This window comes from Lissotriton helveticus, chromosome 10 (assembly GCF_964261635.1).
Source record: "Lissotriton helveticus chromosome 10, aLisHel1.1, whole genome shotgun sequence".
NCBI classification, from domain to species: domain Eukaryota; kingdom Metazoa; phylum Chordata; class Amphibia; order Caudata; family Salamandridae; genus Lissotriton; species Lissotriton helveticus.
In genome coordinates, this window is record NC_136071.1 from 1,165,968,080 (window position 1) to 1,165,988,656 (window position 20,577).

Sequence of the window (20,577 nt, forward strand, 5' to 3'; positions counted from 1 at the left end):
TGGAGAAAATGTATCCGATGAGGGAGGTGTCAGGAGGAGGAAACCTCATGGAAGAAGACGAGGAAAGCGAGTCGGAGGACAATCTGATAAACAGATTGTTAATGGATAGACCACCTCCGAGAGTGGAGTTGATAGAAGATAGAGGGCTCGCAAGGGAAGATGGGAATGACATAGAGGGATATACACCACTCCCTATATCGGAATGGACACCTATCAAAAGTGGAGAAACACCTCCAAACAACACTGTACAGAGTGTAGTGGGAAGGTTTGTGGTGCAGAAAACGCCAACCACAGAAAGGGTTGAGTCTGTGGGATTGCCAGACGCTCTTCAAGTGCCTGTTACCATAGGACCCATAGTTTCGATCTATAATTCTGAGAGAGATAGAGGGGAACAACAAAGGCAATTGGATAGGGAAAGGATTGAGATGGAAAGGAGGAATAATGTGACAAATGCATGGAAACAATTGCCAGGTTCGGTAACATGGAACACCCCATTAGACACAACTGTCGGTCCCAATTCAGAACAGGGAGGTCCGAGAGGACCAATGGATCTAAGGGGACCACGGCCAAGATCTTTTTCAGAGTTAAGAGCTGATTTGAGGGAATGGGACGGGTCCGTAGTAGCTCCAAGTAACAGGACAAGAACAGAACCAGAGTGGGAAAGCAGGGGTAACGGGACTGTATCTCATTGTGGGGCCAGCGAAAGCAGTCAGGGCCGGGAAGGCCAAAGTCAAGAGAATAGAGGGGATGCATGTCCTACAAATCAGAGAGAAGAGCCGGAACAAAATACTAGGATTGTAGAATGTGAGGAAATGTCCCGTCTCTGGGGGAACGGAGGAGATGAGGCGGTACGGGCTTTTCAGAATAGGTTTAGGTGCCTTCATCATACACTTGGGGAAGACGTTCAACATTGGAGAAAGGAGAACAGCGATAGGTCCCGCCACGCCTCGAATAATCAGGAATCACAGGGAAGTAGGGAAGAAAGAGGGAGTAATGGAACATCTTACCCTGCATCCCGTGAAACTAGCCAGGATGGGGAGAGAGAGGCTAGGAGGCATGAAGGAGTGTTTCACCACCCACCCCGAGAAGATGGAAAGGCATGGGACTTAGAGAGATGGGAACAGGGGAGGACTCCCTATAATTCACCAATACCTAAACGTAGATCTCGGAGCTGGGATGGGAGAGATGCGGATGGAGGAGCTAAATTGAGTGTCTTGAAAGCTGAAATTAAGGCAAAAAGGCTTGATGTTACTAGTTTAAAATCAGATGTTGATGAGATAATAGATGGAACATTGCCTTTGGAAAGGATAGAATTGTATGAACAGGATGAGTTATTGTTCATGGCAAAGGATATTACTAGGAAAGCTAGAGCGTTTCATGAGAAATTGACTGATTTGGCAGACAGGTATGCCGTGGATTTGTCTAGGACAAGGGCATTACAGAGTAACCACAGATTACAGTACGCAGACCAAGATCTAGATGAGAAGAGAACTACTGGATTAAAAACACACATAAGAGAGCTGGTAACAGGGATAAGAGTGTGGAGGGAACTGGATAAATGGGAAGAAAGGTGGTCGAAAAAGGGCACGGTTAGACGAAGTACAAATGTGATGACCCCAGAGGGAAGGGTAATGCAGATGGAGGCATTCCCTTTGCGAGAAATATCAAATGGAAATTATGTACATGTGCCCTGGAGTAGAGGAGATTTAGCTGCATTTACCAACTCATTTCCGAAGTTGCGGGACAATCCAGTCGAATGGTATAAACAGGTAGAGAGGTTTGTCAAAATCTCGAAAGTACTGTGGATAGATTTGAACACGTTGTTTGACATCGTGGTCCCATCTGATTTGTGGACCCCTTGTAAGACTAGTGTCGAATGGCCAAATGCTGAACCATTGAGGGATGCTCGAACAAATGGACCATCTGAGATTGTCATGCGAAAGTATGAAAGGGTAATAGCTTGGTTGAAAGATAAGGTCCCACCACAGGACATAGATTGGGTAAAAATAGACCGAACAAGGCAGGAACCCAAGGAGACAGTTCACGAGTTTTATGAAAGATTATTGAAAACATTCAAGCAATACAGTGGACTAGATGTAATGGATCCCAAAGATATAGGGCAGTTTGTGTCAAAGTTTGTCTTGGGGTTTAGACCTGATATTTGTTTGATGATACAGCAACATTTAATCTGTTGGCAGAACAAACCACTAGATGAGATTTTACGTTATGCGAGGTACTGCAGTGACGAGATAGATTCTAAAGCCAAGAATCTAAAGGAGAAATTGATGGTGGTGCAAATGCAGTCCGCTGGGAAGGGTGGCCAGCAGAAACAGGGGATGGGACGAAAACCAAACGGTCAGAATAAGGACAATGAGGAAGGGCAGAGACCTAGGATAGACTTTGCCACTTTAAAGAAAACGACAAAGTGTCATCAGTGTCACCAGGTGGGGCATTGGCGACGCGAGTGTCCCTTTAACCCTGAAAATGGAGAGCTAGAAGTAGAAGAACAGGTCCAAGAAGACCCAGTGCAAAAGGTGACAGTCTCAAGCAGTAAGGTGGCCAAAGGGGGGACTTCGGCTCCACGGGCCCAATTCCCACAGCCACCGAAGATAGCAGCTGGGGGAAAGGTCTTTAAACAAATGCCTCTGTTTATCGAGGAAGAAAAGTGTTATTACATTGACCCATTGACAGGACAACGGGTGAGCAGTGAAGAGGATTGTACCCTCGGGGCAGTCCTAGAAGTGGATCAAAGAGGGCCATTTGTTGAGGCAGAAGTGGCAGGGTGTCCCACTACGTTCTTAGTGGACACTGGGGCTACTCGTTCGACTCTGAGATCAGCGGTGGTTCCAGACTTGCCGATGTCAGGGGAAACAATTCAGGTGGTAGGAGTCGCAAATAAAAGAATGACTAGTCCGTTGACAGAACCAGTATCTGTGAAAATAGGAAATCATATGAACGAACATCAGTTTGTGGTTTGTGACTCGAGTCCGGTATGTCTGTTAGGAAGGGATTTGTTATGCAAATTGAATTGCACCATATACTGCACCCCACAAGGAGTGGAGGTACAGACTACCGACGATGATGCTACCTTTAAGGTGGCCAATTCAAAATTCTGTGTAGAACTATATCCTACTCTGACTGTAGAAGATCTTCCCCAAGATTTAAGAGATGTAGTACCGTCAGAGGTGTGGGATTTCACAGGAGAAGATATAGGATTGATTAAAGGGGTAGAACCGGTAAAAATATTGGTAAAACCAAATGTTGAGTTTCCAAGAACGCCTCAATACAAATTGTCACAGGAAACGATTGCAGGAATAAAGCCTGTGATCGAGTCAATGATACAGCAGGGAATACTGAAAGAAATCGTGGGTAGTCCTTGTAACTCCCCGATTATGGGTTTGCAGAAACCTAGTGGGAAATTCAGGATAGTACAGGATTTACGAAAAATTAACAACATAGTCGTTTCATGTTGTCCCGTGGTACCGAATCCATCAGTGATATTGTTTCAAATACCATGTCAAGCAGAATAGTTCACAGTGATAGATCTTTGTCAGGCTTTCTTTTCAATCCCATTGGATGAAGAGAGCAGGTATCTTTTTGCTTTTAAAATGGAAGATCGCGTTTTAACATGGTGTCGAATCCCACAAGGATTCACAGATAGCCCATCCATCTTTAATCAGTTGCTGAAGAAGAATCTTGAGAATCTAGTACTGCCACAGAATTCGGTTCTGGTACAGTACATAGATGACCTACTTGTTGCGTCAGAAACAGAGGAAGCTTGTAAAGCAGATTCAATTGCCTTACTGAATCATTTAGCTCAAAATGGACATAAGGTATCTCCGAGCAAGTTGCAGTATTGTCTGACAGAAGTACAGTATCTAGGGCACAGGTTAGAAAAAGGGAAACGTAAGGTGTCCCCGGAGAGGATTGAGGCGATAATGAAAATGAATGCGCCTACAACACAGAGAGAAGTTAGAATGTTCCTAGGAATGGTGGGTTACTGCCGACAGTGGATAGTTAACTTCTCACTGAAAGCAAAGCCCTTACAGAAACTGACGCACAAGGAGGTGAGTGATCCGGTACCATGGGATGAAGAATGTCTGGTGGCGTTTTTACAGCTGAGAGACGATTTATGTCGTGCTCCGGCTCTGGGAATGCCAGATTACGAAAAGTCATTTTCACTCTATTGCTGTGAGAGAGAGGGATGTGCTTTGTCAGTCTTGGCACAGACCCACGGAAATGCCCGTAGACCAGTTGCATATTTTTCGGCTACATTAGATCCAGTAGCCGCAGCGTTGCCCGGATGTCTCAAATCCGTTGCTGCAACGGGTGTCAGCATTGAAAGGAGCGAGAGTATTGTGATGGGACATCCAGTAGTGGTATACGTACCACATTCAGTTGAATTGTTAATGACCAGGACGAAGACGCAGCATCTGACCAATAGTAGGCTCACGCGCTACGAGCAAGTTATACTTGCCGCAGAAAACGTGACTCTCAGGAGATGCTCTGTCTTGAATCCTGCTACTTTGATGCCTTTACCTACTGTAATAGAAGGCGAAGGATGTGAAGACCACGATTGCCTTGATGTGACTGAACTATGCACGAAACCCAGACCAGATATTGTGGATGAGCCATTGTCAGACCCCGATGAAATTTACTTTGTTGATGGCTCATGTTTAAGAGACGATACTGGTCGGTTGAGAGCAGCTTATGCTGTTTGTACTATTACTGGAGTTGTGGAAGCCGCTTGCCTGGAAGGAGTACGTTCCGCACAGGTAGCAGAAATTATTGCCCTAACTCGTGCCTGCATAGCAGGAAACGGAAAGAGAGTCACCATATACACTGACAGCCAATATGGTTTCGGTGTGGTTCATGATTTCGGGCAGTTGTGGTCTCAGAGGGGTTACATGACCTCCTCTGGTTCGCCCATTCGAAATGGAGAATTTGTGCGATTGCTGATAGAAGCATTACAAGGTCCTGTTGACATCGCAGTAGTGAAGTGTGTAGCTCATACTAAGAATACAGATTTTGTGTCACAAGGTAATAGATATGCTGATGAAGTCGCACGCTATTGTGCGGAACAAAGTTATTCTTTCTCAAAGGTGGAAATAGAAGGTGCAGAAGAAAAGACTGAATTAAGTATGATGTTAGAAACTGTAGACACTTGGGAGGATTTAAGAATAATGCAGGAGAACGCACCTGAAACAGAGAAAAAGGCATGGGAAATAGCAGGTTGTGTGCGAAGTGAAATGGATTTTTGGGTTTCAGCAGATGGGAGAGCTGTGTTACCTGAAGAATTAGCTAATCCCATGGCGAGAGAAATACATGGTCCAGTACATCTAGGAAGGGATGCTATGATGAGAGTTTTTAGGCAGACTTGTTATTGCCCGAAATTCAGAATAGCAGCAGAATCAGTATGTAAGCGATGTGTTACTTGCCAACAGCTGAACGTAGGCAAACGAACACCAGTCACACTGAGTCACATTGGGAGGTCGGGGGGGCCTTTCAATAGAATGCAACTAGATTTCATCGAAATGCCAAGAGTCAATCGCCTTCGGTATGTGTTGGTGATTGTATGCGTATTTTCCAGATGGGTTGAAGCGTACCCTACACGTAGGTGCGATACACTCACAGTGGCTAAATTGTTGCTCAGGGAGTTGATACCGCGCTTCGGGGTTCCTGCCTCTTTGGAATCTGACAGAGGAAAACATTTTAACAGCGAAATAGTGAAGATGTTGTGCTCCACACTGAATATCGATCAAAAGCTGCATTGTAGTTATCGACCAGAAGCTTCAGGAATTGTGGAACAAGTGAACGGCACGTTGAAGAATAGATTGGCTAAAGTAGTGGCATCCACATCTTTGAGTTGGCCAGATGCTCTTCCTCTAGTGCTCATGAGCATGCGCAGCACACCTGATAGGAGGACAGGTCTTTCTCCCCACGAGATCCTGATGGGGAGGGCCATGAGACTTCCTACAGTTCCAACTACTGCTCTATTGAATATTACAGATGATCTGATCTTGGATTATTGTAAAGGACTGTCTGACGCCATCCATTCTGTGTCCCTTCAGGTGCATGCGGCTGAAGTTCCAGCATCGAGGAACCTGTGTCATGACCTGAACCCAGGGGACTGGGTCTTAGTTAAAAAACACGTCCGGAAGAACTGCCTAGATGTTCGCTGGCGTGGGCCCTTTCAGGTAATTCTGATAACGAACACCGCGGTGAAGTGCGGGGGGCTGCCAAATTGGATCCATGCATCCCATACTCGAAGAGTTCCAGCACCTCTAGAAGGAACAGCTCCCATCCCAGACGAAAGCCCGGAAGTGGAAGAAGAGTCGCAAGAAGGGATTGAAGCAGCTGAGGAGGTGTCGGAAGAAGTTGGGAACGCATCGGATTCAGAAGAAGAGCGAAGGCAGGACGGCAGTGAGACAGAAGACGCAACTGAAGGAGAGAGCAGAAGTGAATACGACTCAGACTCAGATCCGTATCGGAGCGACCAAGAACCAAGTGGGAGGACAAGGAATAGGAGAATAAGGCTTGGAGCTGCCACTTGGCCAACTAGGAGAAGAAGGCTAAGTTTGAGGTCGGCTCAGGAAGAAACGCTTACTCCTATATCCGAAGACTCAGATCCAGAAGAAGATATCCAGGATCAAGCCGAGGAGGGTCTTAGAAGATCAAGGAGGGTGCGAGTGCCTAGTAGAAGATACTCTACTCCCGACTGGACCTACCTCGTTGCAGATGTCTGGGAGACACAGAACAGGGAGGATCAGGGAAGTGGAACTGATCAGAACTGACCCGATCATCACGGTGCAAATAAGGTTTCTACTGCCAGGAGCGGAGACCGAAAGGTTGCTGACACTCAACATCGTTCATCCTGCTCTCCTGAGTGGAATAAGAAAATTGATTTTAGAGACAGTTGAGTTTCCAGTTTGCTGTTCACGATATCCAATATTGGAGGGAACTCTTCTTCGTTTGGAAATGCTTGAGCGAGTAGTAGAAATGCTAGGAGCGCTTATTGTTGTGGATTAATACCATATTGTGAATGTCTTCAAAGGGGCGCAGAACTGGAAAGGTGAAGAAAGTGATCTTGATTAGAACGGACCCCTTTGTAATTGTGGATGTAGAACTGATAGTACCAGGAGTGGAAATTGAAAAAACGCTAACTCTCAATTTCGTCCGTCCACTTGTCTTGAGCGAAATAAGGAGAATAATCCTAGAAAAAGTTGACTTTCCATGTTGTGGTACGAACTGCCCAGAACCTGAGGGAATGATACTTCGGATGGACATTTATGAAGACGTAGTATCACTCCTTGAGTCATACATAACTTCAGACGAAAATAACACCTATGGCTAGTAACATGTAAAGTTAAGAATGTTGTTTATATGCTATTGTAAAGCGCTCTGATACCCTGTGCAGGGTCATGTTCGCGCTATAAAAAAACACTAAAAATAAATAAATAAATAAACCTAGCGCCGAGTGGAAGAAGAAAAATGATAGGAGTTTCATTTTAGTGGATGGAGAAGGGCTAGGGTTGTCTATTTTCTACTGGACTTTGAACTGTTTTGCGGAAACAAATTGTCAAGCTTCCAAGTGTTCAAAGAAAGACATTGCAAGAGAGAAAGACTTTGTTTGAAAAGAAGAGGAAGTGAATGCTGGAAGAAAGTCAAAAACTACACTGTTTGAGAACATGGAGGCTGGCAACCCGAACCGCAGGGCAAAATGTATAGCTGTTACACTTTTAGGAGTAGTGGTTTCTCTTATAATTTTAGTGGTAACTGTTTCATTCCTAGCGGGACACGGAGGGGATGAAGCCGCAGTTAAGGAGGATAAGGGAGTATCAACACCGAAAACTACCATTATTAAAGAGAAGGGAAACATCAATGAGAAAGACAAAGCATTGTTAGATGCAGAAATAAAAAGGCTTCACACCGACGAGTCACAGGGAAATTACAAGTCAAATGCTTATGCTAAATTGCTTTATGAATATGTTGATGCCATGGAAGTGAAGGATTGTTACGTTTGTATGCAATTACCAGCTTCAGTGGAGGAGGGTATCAGATACCATCATCTTCCGTTGACATATGGAATAACGTGCAGTTTACTGTTGAGCATGTTTTATGGACGAGAAGGATTCGAGTATTATTTCTCGAATTTCGACTCGACATTGCCAGAGGTTCCGAATTTCAAGCATTTGAACAAATGGGACTACTACAAAAGCGAAGACAGATTACACAAATGGTTTATTCCATGGAAAACGTTAGATACTTCACATGCTCGAAGAAACAATCTGACTTGTCAAATATCAGAGGTTGAGAAAAAGTTTATAGCACAGGTAGATACTAGATACAGGAGACAGAAGATTTTGAAAGCATCAGGACAATGGGAAACAGATTGGACCAAGGAGGAAAGGGCACATCAAAGAAAAGGTAGTATTGGTCCAATTGCTTTGGATAAGGATAAACGGGGAAAACTGTGCATTCACAGGAGTTACTCATATTATGAAAACTTTTATGTAGGTCAAGTCCATTGTGAACATGCCTTTCAATTGGAGTATTACTCTAAGAACTTTATGAAAGGGATGCAAGCAATACCAAATGTATATTTTGTATGTGGAAGATATGCCTATGTGAAGTTACCAGATAATTGGTACGGATCATGCTATCTGGCTGTTGTCTTCCCTAAAATATATTATGTGGAGAATTTAGACACGCCTAAGAAAGAAATATCGACTAGATGGAAGCGAGGGCTGGGTGCAGCAGAAGTAGTTGGAGATGTACTAGGTGCTGCATTCCCTTTATTAGGATTGATAATGAATGACATCAAAATTAGGAGGTTAGCTACAGTCGTAGATAGGCTATCTGCTAGTACTGCAAGATCATTGATGCTGATAGAAGGTGAGATGCAATCGATTAGGGCAATGGTTCTTCAGAACCGACTTGCTTTAGATGTTCTGTTAGCAAAAGAGGGAGGAGTCTGTAAGGCCTTGAAGGTCCAGGAATGCTGTACTTACATTCCAGACAATTCAAAGCCTCTAGAGAAGTATATACAAAACATCACTGCCATACACTACGAAATTGAGGACCTGGCAAAGGTAAATGTATGGGAAAAAGTAGGTCATGGAATGGGTAAAGTTGGAAGTTGGTTTGCCAACTTAGGAAAGGGTATCGTTTGGTACATATTGAAACCCATCATCATAATTGTGATTTGTGTAATCACTTTGTGGGGATTGGTGCGTTTGTATCAATGTTATAGAGCAAATAGGCTACAGAGAGCTATGAAGAAACAGGAAGAAGAGTTGACAGCGATGCAGGACACTCAATATAAGAGTCTGAAAGCATTAGAAAGTATGAAAAGAGGTGGAACTGCCCTGTCTTCACTTTAAAAGGTTCTACATTTTTAGTGTCATGGTGATGATGACCCCTGAAGGTCATCAAAGGGGGGACTGAGAGAGCACAAGTTTGAAAAAATGTATAAGTACGCCATATTTACAAGCACGTAGTTAGTTTAAACATGTTTTGCACACGAGTGTTTTATATCCAGGAGTGAAATATACAGAGTGGTTTATAATCAGTAGTGAAATGTATAGAATGTTAAGTAGAGTAACTATAATTATAACGGTGTGAGATTAATGTAGAAATGTTGGAATATATGTGAAAACCTCATGTTCTCATGTTAAAAGAATCATGTCCGAATTAAATGTAACTTTGAAAATCCAGTATTATGTGTAGGCCTTAGGGCAATTCACAGCAAACCTGAACGTGCTGCTAAATTAATGTGAGATAAGGTTGACATGGTTCTTCCAAATGTACTATTGAACTTAGGGTTAAAAGTATATGCTTTATAGATGTGTTATTTTAGAAACGTATGCTAGTTAAGAATGTTTGCTGTTTAAATCAAGTTAACGTTTTAAGAGTGCAGGGACCTGCTGCATGTAAATCAAGTAGGCCAGAGGAGATAATGTCATGTCGTGTAAATCGTCATGTGCTCGTTAGAGAAGAGGTCGCGAGGTGTCCAGCACAGAGCTTTGAGAGTGTTTTATGACTAAAGATATGGTGGAGTCTGGAATTTGAGGCCCACTGCAGGACGAGCTGTATGCAGGTGCGAGGGTCCTAATCAGCTCGAATGAAAGGGACTTTGTTCAGTGGCGCCTTGCGCAGGCCTGTAGGAGTTTCCAGGAATTTCTGGGGGTATCAGCGCACTGAAGAAGAAGCCTGGGAACCAAGGTCAACTATAACGAGGGTCTTCAAGAGTACCATCATGGAGTTTGCCGCGCAAAGATGTACCACGTGAGGGGCGTCCCAAGGGGCGTTTCTATTGAAAATGTGATTTGGTATTAGGGAAAGAGACCCGGGAGGAGAGCAGAGCAGATGATTTTGGGAGCCTAAGGAAGCGGATGGGTAGGCAGATAGGCTGATCAGGAGAGACCCATTACCAGAGAAGAGACAAAGAGAAGTGCGTGATCTTCTTAGGAAGTCACCACGGCTGACACCTAGAGGGTAAAGATCTTGTTAAGCAGGGATGTCATTTAGTGTAGTGTAGGGACAGACTAACCTTAATTTTCTTTTCTGTAATGACTTTGAGGTTGCAACTTGTATCCATTTTGGCAACCCTGATGGTTTTCGAGCTTGTACTTATTATTCTGTTTTTCAGACTTAGATTATTCAAGAAGTTCATGTTTATAGTGATACCAATTTACCTGTTGAATCTCATTTTGAGAAGTTTGTATCTTCAGTTATCTTTGACTTTATATTAAATCTTTAAAACTTAATTTTGGTCAGTGGTCATTTAGAGTGGTGTAAGTTCTTAAATTGATTGACTTATTGCGAGATTACCTTTACTCAATGACAGGTACCAACGATTCAGTCGACATAGTATGGGATTTGGTAAGATAATTAGTAACCAGTAATCCCGCGTTAGCAATTGCATTTATATGTTTCTGGGTGGTAAAATTCTTTGTTTTATTTCCAGCGCCTATATTTTTAAACTTTCATAATAGATCAAGGAATATAGAAAGAGGAAGACATGATGAATTATAATTTATCCTTTCCTATCAACTTCAAGTTTCTTTATCTTTTTGTTACTGCTACCAGTGATTAGATCATACTAAAATGTATAGAGAGTTTAGAGATATACATAAATGGGATAGATTTATGTATGTTTTGTCCCTCTATTCAGATCCCCTTTCCCGCTGTTCCCTTCCTTCCCTTCCCTCACTTGATCACCTCAATCTTCAGTGCTATAGCATTCGGAGTTGAGGGAGTCGAGAGGTGGAGCCACTCTGAGCAACGAAGAGGTTATCCATCATCGCTTGACACCCACATGCAAAGTTTGAAAACTATTGATAAATTAAAACAGCTCTTCTCCGTTTTGGAGCAAATCCTGAGGATTAGATGGGGATAAGCATCAAAACTCATGAGTACTTGCTAGGGAAAGCCGTTGTACCACCCATCAAGTGCCCACTTAATGCTAAGTAGAGGAAACTATCACATTCCACAACTTTGCATTACTTTGGCCAACTTTCCAAAGCAAATCCTGATTTACATTGGAAAGTAAATACCACCACAACACTTTGCACTGGGTATGTGTAACAAAAGTAACACAAACGTGGCACTAAGTGTTAGTAAATCTGGGCCTAAATGCTTTCTACATTATTGTACTATACACATATGCTCTGCTAGTGATACGTATCAAGCTCGGGATTTGCTGCCCCACCAGTGACATTAAGCACTATACAAATGTTACAGCCACAGCTTAATTTGAGCCGGTGGTTTCCGGTGTTCGTCATCGGTACTTAATTGTCAACACTGGCGCTTATGACAGATTGCCACATGGTGGCGTTCGTTATCTTATTTCGAGATGAGCACAAAAACAGTTGTTGATGAATTCAGTATGCAATGAAAATGACTAATACCGGCCGACCAAGCCATTCTTATAGCTTTGGGGGCCTGGGATGGTCTCAAAAAGTCACACTTGTAGGAGTGCGATGCTTTGTAGTTGTGCACTTCAATTGGCAGTACTAGCAGGGACAATGGGTGGTGCAAGGTGCAGTGGGCTCCTGACGTGGACCTGCCACCTTTTTTTTTTTTTACAAATTAAGCACAAAAAAGCAGTCATAAGTACTACTTTGTCTATTTAAGAATGGTTGCACCCATCTCTGATTTAGTGTAATGATGCGCTGTGTAGGTTTGCAAATTGCTGTGGGCACAGTATGGTGATTTTTCATTAAAGCATTCCCATTTGTGCGGATTCATCTGGGCCTAAATGTATTTTTTTCAAGAGTTTAAGACAGTAATATGGTCCAGCTGTAGGGAAAGATGCTTGTAAGAAAACCATTCAGAGACTAATGGAAAAATGGAGCTGGCAGGCAGTCTGCTAGAAAAGATATCCTACTTTAGCCCTCCACTTATAACATCAATTTATTAGGTTCTTGTACCCAGGGAATGTTGTAGCGAAATTGTATTTGAAAGAATTTAATTAGTAGTAACAAAAAAAAAGCTCTATTATAAGGCTCTAATTAGGACGGGATGCATGCATTAAATTCCATCTTGTTTTTAATTGGAATTGCAAACATTTGTCACCTTTTGTGAGCACTTTGCATCCCCCGAGTTCATTGGTTGTCTGGGGGGAGGGGGCTATATATGCCTACATTATTATGTATTATTTGCTACAGCACATGTTCCATACAATGCTAGAACAATCATTTTTGGCCCCTAAAGCAAATCAATAGTTTGCATCCACTCAGCTGTGGCCATGGTGCAATCTTCTAGCGGGCAGCTATGGATTCACCGCATAAAACCTCCTGATGTGACTCTGACCAGACATCCTTCTGGCCCAGCAACAGCGGATGTATGACGTTACAATGCATACTTTTACAACGCATACCTTTACAACACATTTTTTACAATGCAACATCCATTACAACGCATTCCATTACAACACATGCCATTACAACGAATTTTTTAAAACTACCTTAACAACGCATTCCACTACAACGCATACTACCTTTACAACTCATACCATTACAACGCATAACATTACATTGCATGTATGGTAAGTATTGGATAGTGTAGGGGTAAAAATTACTATTCTAACTCCAGGGGGGTGCAACAGTAGGGTAAGTGCTGGATAGTATAGGGGTAAAAATTACTATTCTAACTCCAGGGGGTGCAACAGTAGGGTAAGTGTTGGATAGTGTAAGGGTACTATGCGTTGTGATGTTATGCGTTGTAATGGTATGCGTTGTAATGACATGCGTTGTAGTGGTATGCGTTGTAGTGTCATGCGTTGTAATGGTTGCGGTGTAATGGCATGCGATGTAATGGGTGTTGCGTTGTAAAAGTTTCGTTGTAATGGTAGTGCGTTGTTATGGATAGCGCCACATTTGCACTTTTACTGCAGAAAATGCAGGCATTATTGCCACTTGAGACCCTGTTATTGAGGTTCAATGGACCTTAATCCAGCAAGTGTGTACTTTGGGCCTATCAATCATTGCTAGCATGGATTAGGAAACTATGGCATTGGTTCCAAAGTTCTGGCAGTGATTCTAAAATGGCCGCTTAAAGAGCCATCATGAGCGGCTTCCATGTGCTTAGTGTGGCTTTTAGTAAGGTGCACGTGGGTTGTGGTGTGTGATTTTTGATTGATTTTTCATGGAGATTGCTGACTTGTAACCTTGCAGACAAGGTCATTTGAGGAGATATTGGGAAAAAGGGGTATGAGCTCTTCAGACATGAAGGAAAGCTCCAAGAAGACCCTGCCATTTTTTTTTTTTTAGTTATATTTTAGCGTGAACTAGACCCGAAGGTATCAGAGCGCTTTGCATGAGCACCAGTTGAGTTCAGGTGGACACATTCCGTTTTTGTTAGGCACGGGGAGGTTAAGTGATTTGCCCAGAATCACAGGATGTTGAGCGTCCCTGCCAAGACTCAAACCCGGATCCCCAGTCTCGAGGTCGATCGCGCTAGCATTTTGGCCACATCCTCTGCTTTCATCTCATGTCAAGAGTAAAGCCAAGAGCAGTGCGAGACAGGAGACAGAGAAAGAAAAGATGTGGGTCAGTTGAGCATACTCAAGAAGAGGATCAGGAGGAAGCAAAAGGAATATTTGAAGCAGAGGAACTGAGATGGGTGGGCCTGTGTGACAAGAGATGGTGAGAAGCATCTACACCAACCATGGGATGTTCCGGATTGAATGATGAACGGTAGGTAGCACATGGCCAAAGCACTGGTAGAGATACTGTTGAGAGTACAAGACTGTACAAAAAGGGGTGGTGATGGACGGAGCATCTGAATCAATCAAACACTTACACCCAGTCAAAAGATCTGGGTTTAATCCATCACCGTTCTTTAGCCCACTCTGCCACCCCAGTTCAGACATGGCTATATACAAATCAGTCTGACCCTGTGCCTCATGGGAACAGTCCAGCCCGAACTGCCAAGCCATGCCTTCCCTGGACCGGAAACAAGCTTCCGAGGACTGGTTTCTGGCATTCCAGGCGTCTTCAGCCAGCCTTGCTTAAATCCAGTGCCAAAGTGAGCAAGGGACTCACGTCTGAGCATACCCTGTCACACTTATGGCGGCCAAAAGCGGTACAAAAGGGGGTGGTGATGGACGGAGCATCTGAATCAATCAAACACTCACACCCAGTCAAAAGATCTGGGTTTAATCCATTACCGTTCTTTAGCCCACTCTGCCACCCCAGTTCAGACATGGCTATATGCAAATCAGTCTGACCCTGTGCCTCATGGGAACAGTCCAGCCCGAACTGCCAAGCCATGCCTTCCCTGGACCGGAGACAAGCTTCCGAGGACCGGTTTCTGGCATTCCAGCCGTCTTCAGCCCGGCTTGCTTGAATCCAGTGGCAAAGTGAGCAAGGGACTCACGTCTGAGCATACCCTGCCACACTTATGGCGGCCAAAAGCGGTACAAAAGGGGGTGGTGATGGACGGAGCATCTGAATCAATCAAACACTCACACCCAGTCGAAAGATCTGGGTTTAATCCATCACCGTTCTTTAGCCCACTCTGCCACCCCAGTTCAGACATGGCTATATGCAAATCAGTCTGACCCTGTGCCTAATGGGAACAGTCCAGCCCGAACTGCCAAGCCATGCCTTCCCTGGACCGGAGACAAGCTTCCGAGGACCGGTTTCCGGCATTCCAGCCGTCTTCAGCCCGGCTTGCTTGAATCCAGTGGCAAAGTGAGCAAGGGACTCACGTCTGAGCATACCCTGCCACACTCATGGCGGCCAAAAGCGGTACAAAAGTGGGTGGTGATGGACGGAGCATCTGAATCAATCAAACACTCACACCCAGTCAAAAGATCTTGGTTTAATCCATCACCGTTCTTTAGCCCACTCTGCCACCCAGTTCAGACATGGCTATATGCAAATCAGTCTGACCCTGTGCCTCATGGGAACAGTCCAGCCCGAACTGCCAAGCCATGCCTTCCCTGGACCGGAGACAAGCTTCCGAGGACCGGTTTCTGGCATTTCAGCCGTCTTCAGCCCGGCTTGCTTGAATCCAGTGGCAAAGTGAGCAAGGGACTCACGTCTGAGCATACCCTGCCACACTTATGGCGGCCAAAAGCGGTACAAAAGGGGGTGGTGATGGACGGAGCATCTGAATCAATCAAACACTCACACCCAGTCAAAAGATCTGGGTTTAATCCATCACCGTTCTTTAGCCCACTCTGCCACCCCAGTTCAGACATGGCTATATGCAAATCAGTCTGACCCTGTACCTCATGGGAACAGTCCAGCCCAAACTGCCAAGCCATGCCTTCCCTGGACCGGAGACAAGCTTCCGAGGACCGGTTTATGGCATTCCAGCCGTCTTCAGCCCGGCATGCTTGAATCCAGTGGCAAAGTGAGCAAGGGCTCACGTCTGAGCATACCCTGCCACACTTATGGCGGCCAAAGGCGGTACAAAAGGGGGTGGTGATGGACGGAGCATCTGAATCAATCAAACACTCACACCCAGTCAAAAGATCTCGGTTTAATCCATCACCGTTCTTTAGCCCACTCTGCCACCCCAGTTCAGACATGGATATATGCAAATCAGTCTGACCCTGTGCCTCATGGGAACAGTCCAGCCCGAACTGCCAAGCCATGCCTTCCCTGGACCGGAGACAAGCTTCCGAGGACCGGTTTCTGGCATTCCAGCCGTCTTCAGCCCGGCTTGCTTGAATCCAGTGGCAAAGTGAGCAAGGGACTCACGTCTGAGCATACCCTGCCACACTTATGGCGGTCAAAAGCGGAAAAAAAGGGGGTGGTGATGGACGGAGCATCTGAATCCATCAAACACTCACACCCAGTCAAAAGAACTGGGTTTAATCCATCACCGTTCTTTAGCCCACTCTGCCACCCCAGTTCAGACATGGCTATATGCAAATCAGTCTGACCCTGTGCCTCATGGGAACAGTCCAGCCCGAACTGCCAAGCCATGCCTTCCCTGGACCGGAGACAAGCTTCCGAGGACCGGTTTCTGGCATTCCAGCCGTCTTCAGCCCGGCTTGCTTGAATCCAGTGGCAAAGTGAGCAAGGGACTCAGGTCTGAGCATACCCTGCCACACTTATGGCGGCCAAAAGCGTTACAAAAGGGGGTGGTGATGGACGGAGCATCTGAATCAATCAAACACTCACACCCAGTCAAAAGATTTGGGTTTAATCCATCACCGTTCTTTAGCCCACTCTGCTACCCCAGTTCAGACATGGCTATATGCAAATCAGTCTGACCCTGTGCCTCATGGTAACAGTCCAGCCCGAACTGCCAAGCCATGCCTTCCCTGGACCGGAGACAAGCTTCCGAGGACCGGTTTCTGGCATTCCAGCCATCTTCAGCCTGGCTTGCTTGAATCCAGTGGCAAAGTGAGCAAGGGACTCACGTCTGAGCATACCCTGCCACACTTATGGCGGCCAAAAGCGGTACAAAAGGGGGTGGTGATGGACGGAGCATCTGAATCAATCAAACACTCACACCCAGTCAAAAGATCTGGGTTTAATCCATCACCGTTCTTTAGCCCACTCTGCCACCCCAGTTCAGACATGGCTATATGCAAATCAGTCTGACCCTGTGCCTCATGTGAACAGTCCAGCCCGAACTGCCAAGCCATGCCTTCCCTGGACCGGAGACAAGCTTCCGAGGACCGGTTTCTGGCATTCCAGCCGTCTGCAGCCCGGCTTGCTTGAATCCAGTGGCAAAGTGAGCAAGGGACTCACGTCTGAGCATACCCTGCCACACTTATGGCGGCCAAAAGCGGTACAAAAGGGGGTGGTGATGGACGGAGCATCTGAATCAATCAAACACTCACACCCAGTCAAAAGATCTGGGTTTAATCCAACACCGTTCTTTAGCCCACTCTGCCATCCCAGTTCAGACATGGCTATATGCAAATCAGTCTGACCCTGTGCCTCATGGGAACAGTCCAGCCCGAACTGCCAAGCCATGCCTTCCCTGGACCGGAGACAAGCTTCCGAGGACCGGTTTCTGGCATTCCAGCCGTCTTCAGCCCGGCTTGCTTGAATCCAGTGGCAAAGTGAGCAAGGGACTCACGTCTGAGCATACCCTGCCACACTTATGGCGGCCAAAAGTGGTACAAAAGGGGGTGGTGATGGACGGAGCATCTGAATCAATCAAACACTCACACCCAGTCAAAAGATCTGGGTTTAATCCATCACCGTTCTTTAGCCCACTCTGCCACCCCAGTTCAGACATGGCTATATGCAAATCAGTCTGACCCTGTGCCTCATGGGAACAGTCCAGCCCGAACTGCCAAGCCATGCCTTCCCTGGACTGGAGACAAGCTTCCGAGGACCGGTTTCTGGCATTCCAGCCGTCTTCAGCCCGGCTTGCTTGAATCCAGTGGCAAAGTTTGCAATGGACTCACGTCTGAGCATACCCTGCCACACTTATGGCGGCCAAAAGCAGTACAAAACGGGTGGTGATGGACGGAGCATCGTAATCACAAGTACAAGACTGTGACTTATGGCTCAGACCATCCACTGAGTCTGGAGTAATGTCTTTCTTTCTGGTAGTCACAGTGGTGAGAGTAGCGAGTATGTCCTGCAGGCAATGCGAGGAAATGTTAATGGAGCAATGGCAGTGGTACACACAAGGAAGCGAAATCAGCCATGGCACACTGGTTGGCCGGCTCCCTGGAGGTGGGGAGGGGGGTTGTGGCTGAGCTCTTTGGTAGGACCGGTTTTGGCCGATTTTGTTACAGTGGGCCGATATTGCTGGCTCCCGAAAGCAAAAACGCCCCCTAAGGGCACAAAACCGTCACCACCCTGGTGGCCCATCGGGGAAAAGGTCGGTGCCTGCTACGGGCAGTCCGGCCCTGGGTACAAGTGTGGAGAGCCTGTCCTCTTGAACCTGCCACAGAGGCTCGACTTGGATCAGCCACTCCAGACTGCAGCGATAACAACAGTACGTCAGAATATCGTAGTCAGAAATATCGTCCGACATAAATATTCTGTCCTAAATATATTTTATAAGAATACCATACCTTTGGGTGTAGATATTCTTTTATTAACTCCAGTGGGAGGATATTTTTGAAGGTGATATTTAGGACACAATATTTATGTTGGACGATATTCTTACTACAGTACTCTTCTACCATGCCGGTGATAACAGCAGGGCCGCTGTTAAAGACGAATGTCCTAAATCTAGAGATCCCGATAGGTGAGTGAAGGTATGTTTATTATGGACTCACTTATGCAGCCAGAAGCCAGTGAGTTCAACCATCAATTCCTCCAGGAAGGACCACTTCAACCCATGTTCCACACATTGGGACATCCAAACTTTCTACACACAAAGGTCATGAGACCGAGACACAAAACGATGCCAACACCGGCCCCATATGAAAGAAAAGTATCCTTCCTCAATCAATCAGGGGTTTATATAGCACACTACTCACCCGTGAGGCTCCCAATGTCCTAGTGTCACTGAGTCTTTCCCAATATACCTAGTGATAACTGTTCATTGGCCATTCCTCAACTCCGGCCTGAGGGGTGAGAGTGCTTTACAGGGTGTAAAGGTGCCAGGGGCCGCTTCATGCACCTCTTCGCATCTTCTCTGGATTTGCTTCGCTCATTCATAGTGTGTAGGGATAGTTGGTTAGCAGTTTTAACAATTTTTATCTAGAACTAATTTCTTACCACCAAAGCATAACTTATTGATACCTACAAAGTTAAGGGACTACCTTTTTTGTGGGATCCCTTGACACGAGTTCTCAGAAACTGGGTTATTAAATTGGGATGTGGGAGATGAAACAGTTTAGTGAGAAACTTATGTTTTGCTCCAGGTAGAAATGGTACAAGCTACAGTTTTCCCCCCCAGAGAAATGTGTGATAGGTTCAAGAGGTACTAAACAACATCATAAAAATCTTAAAATAGGACAAAAAAAATCCCAAACCTTTAGAATAATCTAGAAATGGAATGGAAGGATCTCTTTGAGGCCAGTGTCTGCTCTTATCATGAGTAGTGGCACATTTGGGTGTCTGCAACTGTCTGTAACTTTAATGATCTGTTAGTGAAGCACTGTACAGAAAGCATCTTTCAAAGGCTTTTGATGTCAGCAGAGTTAGCGGAGTTTTCCGAACTCCGCGCTCCGCTGGGAGCACGGAGTTCGGGAAAAAACTCAGATTCCGCTGCATGGCGGAGTTTGCCCGCACCGCCAACTCCTAAAAGCAATCTTATGCACTGCAATTCAAACTATTAGTAGCAATCTTTACAGCCTCTGCTCTCTTGAGCTAGGAGAATTTACTCACAGTCCCCTGTGACAGGGCACACTGTATGGCTGGAGTCTGGAAGCTACTGACGGCCAATTACTACCTAACTCATCACCTCCCCTAATGGGCCAAAAGTAAACTGCACATAAATGCAGCGTTCATACCACACCTCTCACCTCTGGCCCTGCCCACTCTTCATCTCACATTCTTTTCTCCATTTCAGAAGAAGATGGAAGGGGAGGAAAGAAGGCAGTGGGAACAGGGATGAGCGGCTCCGATGTGAAAATGGCGGTGCTGCTCCGTCCTAGGATGAACAAGCGAAGCGAGGTGAGTGGAGCTCCTTCGGGGAGGTGCGGGGGCAGGCAGCATTGTGCACCCCTTGTTTAAAATTCCCATTGGAGGAAACATATTCTATTTGTTCTGAAAAGCGTAATGACCGTGGAATTGTTGGATGAATGCATGTAATAGGATTGGCCACGAAGTACTCTCCATTTATTGGCTGTAAGAGCTCTCAGACGCATGTATTGTGGTTTGTGATGGGATGATGAAATGTATGCCAGCTGCTCATTGGTTACCAGTAAAGCCAGGAATGTTCACCTCTAGTGCCCGCCTCTCTGCCAACTGAAAGTTGGCATGTTCCTTGGAGGCCTTGCTACTTTAGTACAAGTATGGGCCAACAGTAGAAATTGAAAGATCTCGGTAACGGGGTCTGTGAAGTGAGGAAATCTCTAGACCACATCGGTCTTAGAGCTTTCAAAATGCATTTTTTTATCTTCCGTGACACAGTTCGGTCTGAATGCCTCAGGGCCCGCGTCTTGTCCAGCACCCCACACACTTCCTCCTTTAG